The sequence below is a fragment of the Pinus tabuliformis genome, chromosome X (genome assembly GCF_031772625.1).
Source record: "Pinus tabuliformis cultivar Carrire ecotype Pingquan chromosome X, CPIR1, whole genome shotgun sequence".
Lineage (NCBI taxonomy): Eukaryota > Viridiplantae > Streptophyta > Pinopsida > Pinales > Pinaceae > Pinus > Pinus tabuliformis.
In genome coordinates this window covers 366,933,741-366,943,509 of record NC_142308.1, presented here as the reverse complement: position 1 = coordinate 366,943,509, position 9,769 = coordinate 366,933,741, and positions in this window count along the sequence as shown.

Below are 9,769 nucleotides of genomic sequence, written 5' to 3'. Positions count from 1 at the left end.
CTTTTGAGCCTACATGAGTTGCTGGTTGGCTTGATAATCATTCCATAATCAAAATAAATTCATATCTCCATAAATACTTATCAGAATCATATGATCTTTAGATCAATCCTACACGTCTCAATGAGAGGAATCTAATAAAAATATTATCAGCCATGAATAAGATGACCCACATGGAGTATGGCCCTAGTTTCCAATTTTAACACTCCCTCTCAACTAGGGAGAACTCCATCTGAAATCTGTCTGTTGGTCACTACTATTCATCCATAAAATGCACTGCCCTATACAGCATGACCCCTACTCTGCTTTGCTCTATCTTGCCTGCTATGCTCTTTTCTATTCTGCCCTGTTCTGATCTACTCTACTCTGCTCTGTTATGCTCTGCTCTACTTTGTCTGAATTATGAAGAAGAAGAAATGATTGAGGATGTATCATACTGACTCAAAGTCAGTCTCAGAGTGTGTACCACTGGTCCCAGACCAGTCTCAACCGACCCGAAGTCAACGTCATAGTGGGTACAACTCCTACCACTGGTCCCAGATGAGTATCATCCTCCACTGACTCAAAGTTAGTCTCAGAGTGTGTACCACTAGTCCCAGACTAGTCTTAACCAACTTGAAGTCAGCATCATAATGGGTACAACTCCTACCATTGGTCCCGGACCAGTATCATTGATCCTAAATCAATGAAGGTCATCCTAGCATAGGGAGTATGGTAGATACAATGATGCCTCCATCGATACTACTATGGTCCCTATCCTCATTTCCTTGCTCATTGATTAGATGAGAGGCACTTCCCATGAGTCCCAATTTGCATGGATAGGATGCCTCGATAGGAGAACTAATCAATCCTGTCCTCACACGAGAACTAATCATCCTACTACACAAATTTCAGGAGAACACATCATCTAGACCTCACAAGAGAACTAATCATCTTGCTACATAATCTTCATGGAGAACACATCATCAAAATCTCACGGGAGAACTAATCATCCTGCTACATAGTCGTCACGAGGTGTTTATAGGGAAAGTTTTGATTCTTTTACCCTGTGGTCATATGTCACTCCAAGAAGTACCCTGCACCCCCCCTAGAGCTACAAGAGCTCCATACATCATACAGGACCCTCATCAGAGGGTTTCTGAATGACACCAAGTCGTTCTCGAAAAGTCAAGAATTTGACCTTTCCTAGGGGCTTTGTCAGAATGTCGATGACCTGTTCATCTGTACCGATATGTTGGAGCCTTATAGCTCTCCGCTACACCATATCTCAAATGTAGTCGTACCTGATATTTATATGCTTAGAGCGATCATGAAATATGAGATTCTTTGACAAACAAATCCCACTCTGGTTGTCACATACGATCACGGTGGTATCCAGTGTAAATCCAAACAGCTCACTAAAGAGCTTCCCCAACCAGACTGCCACACAGGAGGCTATGCTAGCAGCAATATACTCTGCCTCGGCAGTGCTTAAAGCCACCGACTTCTGCTTCCTGCTCATCCAGGATATCGAAGCAGATCCCAAGGAGAAATAGCACCCAGAAGTGCCCTTACGGCCCACCACACTGCCTGCCCAATCAGCATCAGTGTATCCAAGTAGTCTCACATCTCCGGCAGTGTATCTTAACCCATAGGTAATTATGCCACGTAGATATCTTAACAGATTCTTGGCACCAATCCAATGTATGTGGTGAGGTTCAACCATATGTTGACTCAATCTGTTGACTGCAAAGCATATGTCTGGACGAGAGTTCACTAAGAACATTAATGCTCCGATGAGTTGATGATACTCAGTGGCATTTTGTAAGATAGGTCCAGCAACACTACCATTTAACTTCTTGAAGTCAAGCTCCATCGGGGTAGTTATGGGTTTGCAGTCCACCATACCGAATCTTTCCAATACCTTCACCACATATTTTTCTTGAGATAGGAAATTTTCCTTTGGCTTCTGCCAAACTTTGAGTCCTAGGAAATAGTGCATCAGTCCTAGGTCCTTCATTTCAAATTGAGAAGCCAACTCCCTCTTACATTTGTGAATGAGAGGGCTTGCACCTATTAGAAAGAGGTCATCCACATACAACACTAGTATGAGAGGTTGGTCATCTTCAACCTTAAAGTAAAGGTTAGGATCAGCTTCACTTCTAGTGAATCCCAGCTTCATTAAGTAGTTGTCGATCCTCTCATACCATGCTCAGGGTGCTTGCTTTAGCCCATAGAGAGCCTTCTTCAACCTGCATACATGATATTTTCGATCATAAATCTCAAATCCTTCGGGTTGCTCCATGTAGACCTCTTATTTGATCGAACCATGCAAGAACTTGGTCTTGACATCCATCTAATGTAGGTTCCATCCTTGTGAAGCTGCAAGGGCTATGATCAAGTAGATGGTAGTATATTTGGCAACAGGTGCAAATATCTCGTCATAGTCTACACCTTCCTTCTAGGCGAAGCCACGAGCGACAAAATGAGCCTTATATTTTTTTGTACTTCCATCTACTGCATGCTTTATCTTGTAAAGCCATTTAGAGGTGACAACTGTCTTGTCCTGGGGTCTAGGAACTACTTCCCAGACATCATTCTTCATGATAGACTCATATTCTTCGGTCATAGCATCATTCCATACTTGATGCTTGATAGCATCTGAGAATGATGAAGGCTCATTTTGTATGATCGTGTTCATGATGGTCAGGTATCCTTGATACCTGTTGGGTTTCTTACTTTCATGGAAGCTTCCTCGGGGTGCAGTGTGTCCTTCAGCATCATCGAGTAGCCCTGTAAGCCAAGAGGGCCTCTTCCTAGAAGAGGAGGGCTTAGGTGGATCAATAGGATCCATGGGTTCTTCCACATCAAGCATTGTTTTATCATCCTTTTCTTTCGGTTCCCTGGTGTCGGCTTCTTGAGATCTCCTCAAAGTCAGAAGATTGTCCACCTTGTTGAGGGCCATATCTTCTTCAAAGGTGACATCATGACTAATCACGACTTCCCTTTGGCCGGCTACATAGATTCTATAGCTCTTAGTATTGTTGGGTGTGGAGCCTGATTATCTTTTGTATTCAAAGGTTTCAACCAGATGTATACCCCAGGAAGATTGTACACCCCTCCATGCGGAGGGGTGTGGGGGGGACTTGTCCCCCCCGCAGGGGTCTGGGGGGGCTAATCCCCCCTGGTTGGGGGGTCTGGGGGCCAACGGTCCCCCGGCGAGGGTTTGGGGTCAGTGCCCTCGAAGCTAAAAACAGATGTAAAATTGCCTTGTAAAAGTATAGTAATTTTTAGTCAAACTGGGTCGTTCATTAGGTGGATGATCTAATGGTAGAAGTTACGTTTAATTTAGGGTTTTTTTCCCTAGAAGGCAACCCCTCACTATATATGAGGGAATTTTATTGCGTCTATGTAGATCTGTATTATGAGTGAGGAAGAGAGAGGAGATTGAGAACCAAGAGGGAGTTACAGTGGATCTATTGGAGGTTGTATCTCTTCAGTTTGTTGGATAATATAAAAAGAAGGACTGGCTCTTTCTCCATGGACGTAGCCCAAACTGGGTGAACCACGTATTTCTATGTCTCTCTTGTCTTATGCGTTTTCTATGTTTATATTTTTGCAATATTTTATGTGTTCCATTTCTCTGTAATATATAATTTTCTAACAAGTATTTTCACCATAGCCCACGAAGATTCCTTTCTTTCCAGATGCACCCAATTTATTCCTTTTCTCTTTCAGCACATGAAAATATACAAGGCTTCCAAAAATTCTAAAATGAGATATGTCAGGTTTCTTGCCGATGAACATTTCCTCGGGAGTCTTGGAACCCAATGCTTGTTGAGGGCATCAGTTTTGTACATATACGGTGGTGTTTGTAGCTTCGGCCCATAGAAAATTTGGAAGTCTTTGATCATGGATCATGGCATGGACAGCTTTCACAATTGTACGGCTCTTCCTTTCTGCCACACCATTCTGTTCAGGAGTATATGGTGTAGTAGTCTCCCTCTTGATGTCAGCCTCTTTACAAAAGTCATGAAACTCGTTAGATTCATATTCAGTCCCATTGTTAGTCCTGAAGATCTTGATCTTCTTTTTGGTTTGATTCTCGATCAAGGCTTTGAAGTGTCGAAACCAAGAGAACACTTCATCCTTCTTTTTCAAGAAGTATATCCAAGTCTTTCGAGAATAGTCATCTGTAAGAGTAAGGTAATATAAATATCCTTCCAAGGAGTTCATAGGCATCATACCAGATATGTCTGAGTGAACTAGTTGTAATATATCATAGGGCTTGCTTTGGCTTGAGGGGAATGGTCCCCTTTTGAGCTTTCCTTCAGCGCATCCCGGACATACACCTTCTTTCTCTACTCAAAATTCGGGCATCCCTGTTACCATTTGTCTTACATCGGGTAGAGCTTTATAATGAAGGTGGGCAAACCTTCGATGCCAAAGTTCAGACTGAAGAGATGTGTCACAAGACATGACACCTAGTGGACTTCCACCGACCTGATATAATGAATCAACTCGAAACCCAAGAGTGAAGGCATCTTTAACGTTATTTTTCCATATACATACCTTGCCATCGCTGAAGGTCACCTTGTAGCCTATCTTCCATTTCCAAGATCGACACCAGGTTCTTTTTGAGTTCAGGTACATATAATACATCCTGTAAGTTGATCGTATTACCTTGATTCAATTTAAGAGATACATTGCCTACACCTTTCACGGGATATTTCATATTATCTCCAAGGACAATTTCCAGGTTAGTTTCTTTCTCTATCGGATTATAGAGAACTTCTTTGTAACCAGTGAAGTACCTTGAGGCACCACTATCAATGAGCCAAATTCCCATTGAGTCCGAAGGAGCATAGGTAGATAGAGAAGCTGGTAGATAATATTCATCCTGCTTATTTTCAACAATGTTGGATTCATACCTGGAATTTCTAGCCTTCTTGAATGGTTGTCCTCTTCCTTGATTTCCAGCACTCCTTTTACGTTTGCTATTAAATTTTCCATTCCTTTGATTTCCATGAGAGGGATTTTGATCATCGTCCCGGTGTGAGTTTTTTCTATCAGGGCACTCCGTTGCATAGTGACCTGCTTTATCGCAAATGTAACATTGTCCTTTTCTTCCACCCTTAGGTCCAGCCTTTCTTTTTTATTTAGTCCCGGAATTATTTCTTTTCTTAGCATGAGAAGAAAAGGTAGCAGGAGGACCTTTAGGCATGGGCTTTTCTTGTTCTTCTACCCTTGTTTCTTCTTGAATAAATCTAGCCATTAATTCCTCAAAACCAGGAATTACATTATTGTTCAGAAGAGTAGTCCTAAAAACGTACCATTCGGATGGTAATCCTCCAAGAGTCGTGAGTGCCATTTCCCTATCAGTAATAGTCTCCCCAATAGATAGGAGATTATTCCTAATCTTGGTGATTCTTAAGAAGTATGCTTGCATACTCTCATATTTTCCCTTCTTAATTTCCTTCAGCTTATTTCTAAGAAACAAAACTTGATTTGCAGCATTAAATTTAAATAAACTCACCAGTCTATCTTAAATTTCCTTGGAGGTGTTCAGGTCGGAGATGTAGGCCACCAAGCGCTTGTCGATAGAGTCCCAGATGATCTTCTTTATTTTGACTTCGCCAATTTTCCATTTGTTCCTGGCAATAGCGGGTGCATTTGATGGAGGCTCAAAAATATTACCTCTCACATGGTCCAACACTCCTTGATATTCTATGGTTAGATCGATAGACATCTTTCATTCGTGATAGTAATCTTTCTCACATAGCTTGTCTTCGGCAGGGAAGAGTGTTGAGGACCCCATAGTTCTTTTAGGATAGCCTTGCCAATCTTCTCTTCGATGATTTCTCTTGCTCTTGCTCGGGCTTTGTCTTCACCTCAGTTTTGATACCATGTTAAGTTATGGTATGTTCTAAGCTTATAGCAGTTTACTTTTCTTTCTTATTATTATCCACAGATTAGCAATCACATGTACATAAAGTAAAGTGCAGATAGAACATTAAACGATCGACAGAGAACAAACCAAGACAAGAGACACAAGATGTGGCAGCTAGCCAGGGACAAACCCCAATATGGGGAAACCCTTTGATCAAATCTTTTTTTATCTTCAATAATTCAGCAGAGAGAAATAATACATAAATCTGATTTACATCAGCAGCAATAAACCCTAGATCAGCCAAACTAGGGCAGACAATATCTTGCAAACCGACTGTTGGATCGGCTTGATTCCACCACCAAAAAATGCGGCCTTCAGAGGAGATCCAGATTCACCTACAGTGCAGTTCTGAGGAGGGAGTCTTCTGGTCAACTCTGGTCAAACTTTTGATCTACAGGTGTAGCCCTAAATTCTGCACCTTCCTTCCACATGTGTGAGAGAAGAATCTCTTTCTGCGCAGTAGGAGAAGAGCCTCTTTTCTACGCAGGAGAGAGAGAGATGTGATGAGTGAGTGTCCAAATGAGGAAAAGGCCTCCTGTATTTATACACAAATGTTGATGTTTGAATAGATGCAACTGTTGGGCTTCTAAGCCTACTTGAGTTGCTGGTTGGCTTGATAATTATTCCATAATCAAAATAAATTCATATCTCCATAGATACTTATCGGAATCGGATGATATTTAGATCAATCCTACACCACCTCTCGATGAGAGGAATTTAATAAAAATATTATCAGCCAATAATAAGATGACCCACATGGAGTTTGGCCCTAGTTGACAATTTTAACAAATGCTCTAAGGAACGGTGGGTTTCCAAAGCTCTTTAGGACCATAGGGTTAAGGGCCCGGATGGAATCACTACCCTATTTGATCAGTCTTTAGGATGTAGATCGAGAGATCTTCATCGTAAAATGCCAGGAATTATAACTTGAGGAGGCAGATATCTAATTCATCATGGGATTGTCCCAAAGAGGAGAAGCGTCCAACTCTTTGGATCTCACTCAGGAGGTGAGAGTACGAGAACTCTAGTCTAGAGGCATTGTCCAGGTTCCGAAATGCCGTAAGGAGGGAAGGTGAAGACAACGACAATCACCAACGACCTTCCCTTGAGAATGATCTTGTTCATTATGCCGTGTGTATCTGACACGCAAGCCTTACATGAGGCTCGAAATCCCAGTTCTAGTAGGCTATTGCGTGTTTGACCCCCACCATATTTAACTGGTGTGGAGGCCTTGCGGAAAATATGAAAAGACAACTGACAAAGGGGAAGCATGGACACCTAAAGAAATTCAGGTTTAGTTCGATACTGGTGACCTTATTTTTAGAACGAGTTCCATTATTCTGGTATCAGTGGGTAGAGGTACCAAATCCTGGCCCCCGAGATCCGAGACTAGTGAGATGGAGTCAACTCATGCCTCGAGGAGGAACGGGTCAACATATGCATTACCCACCACAATTTTTCGCTTAGCTAGAACACCAACTACTCATGGTAGATGATTATTCTTATGCTGTCATGTATTTTAGGTGGGTTCGAGATCTACCTCTATCACCAGGAGAACAATGGACTGATGTAGGTAAAAAATTGTTTCTGGCTTTTTCAAGTTTTAAGATTTATTGTAATAGTGTAAACTGAGATTCAACTTGTGATATCATGAGCACCGTGCAAGCTGATAGCCTTTCTAACTATTTTACACATTTGTAGGCTTTTAAAAGCCAAGTGTCCCAGAACACTCTATTTTTTTATATCTTGATGTAAACACTCTAACAGACACGATATATATATATATATATATATATATATATATATATATATATATATATATATATATATATGCATGTTTTATTTTCTACTTATGTGTCCATAATATGATCAGTTTTATAAATGACACAAATGCCTATCAAGAACAAAATTTGCTAATGCATCTGTTAATGTATTTAAATTACGTGGAATATGTTGATATTTGATGAAATCAAAAATTCTTTCCAGTAATCTAACACTTAGATACATACACAATATTTTTGGATTTCTCACTGAGTAATGATTGTTTAACTGTAACACAACGAGCTGTGAATTTAACTTGACAACTAAATCCTTAATGCCAAGAGAAATTACTTCTAACAAGGGTTCAATGAATGCACTGTATTCATCAATATTGTTAATTGTTCGGCCAAGTCATATTCCTTGTAATTTAATCAGCTCGCCACTAGGGGCATAGAGTACCCATGCTGTGGAAGACAGGCTCTGTGTGCTATGACAAGCACTATCAGCAAAACCAACGTAATGGCTTAACAACATCTGCAAACCTAGTGGAACACAGGGTAAGCAAAAAAATGCATGTCTGCAAAGCAAACAAACACACCAAAACTCAAAATGCACGCTAATGAATTGACACACTAATGTACAAAAGTCATTACATGAATTTCACACATAATACTTCTTCACATACAACCCATTGTGAGGCACAATGCATTTCCCTCGTAATCACATAGATCATAGGTACCTTTCTGTAAGACACGCTTAACGATGTAGGGTCCATGCCACATGGGTTTGAACTTTCCTTCTCCCAATTTATCGTTGGCTTGATCATAAAGAAGGACCAAGTCACCTTCATCAAAAGTGCGTGGAGAAACAATTTGGTCAAAATGAGATTTGACACGTTTCTTTTGAGCTTCGATGACCATCATAGCAATGCGATGAGTCTCGTTAAGCATCTCAAGATACAATAGTCGTTCCCACTATGAATGAACCAGAGCCCCGCAAGATACCTCCGTAGAATTCTGCCATAGGTTGTCGCGATGCTCGACTCCAAACTTGTGCCAAACCCAGTCACAGACAAAGGACTTACAAGATTGAACACCTAAAAGGTCGGGAGCATGTCGCGTTAAAGAGTTGTTCCCACCTTCGTCAATTACATTGATTGGATCCATATGTTCTACCACTGCTCCATGTGATACGAGAATGTGGAGGGTGGCAAGGGATTGCCTTGGGATCTAGAGAACGTCCATCATACAATGATATGACCGATATTTTTTCGCTCGCACCTCGATCGTGGATGAATTTTTTAATATTTAAATTATTTATACTTATTAGTTTTAATTTAGATAAATTAATTTTTTATGTTTCTTATATTTTTTTCAATATTTTAAATTTTTTAATTTACAATTATTTTCAAGGTCCAAATAAGCTTTTCAGTTTCCATTTATCCCTTCCTTAATGCTATATTTCCAATTAATATTTTGATTTAGATAGACTCTAATATTTGTATTAAGTCACTTTCTACAACTTATTGTTGTTATACACAAAATTATTGTAAGTGAATCCTTTTGGATTTGATTATCATAACCGTTTTCTTGTCAACATTAATAGTAATAATTGTACTAGAGAAGAAAGCATTGACATATTTTAGTTGCCTGTGGATATCATAAGGACACCTCACCATAAGAACAAAATATCATCATCATAAAGAATAAGGATGATGAGTCTTGTAGCTAAAGCCATACTATATTTTCTAAATAGTCCTCTAACTTATCAATGTATATGTGAAAAAAGGGTAGGGTGCAAAGGATAACCTTTTTTAACTCCAACATTACAATTAATATCTTCCCACTAACCCTTAGTGTTTCTAAACTTGTCAATAATGTTCTTGGACAACCTTATGGCCACAACACTCAACTTGAAAGGAATTTTTAGCTTTTCTTGTCTATTACAAAGCTTAGTTCTAGGAACTATGTCAAATGCTTTTCTAAAATGAATCATAAGAGTCTGGTTTTATTATTACAATATTGGTCTACAATGGTCTTGAGAGTAGCAATGTGGTAAAGAAAAATTTAAGGATAAAAAATT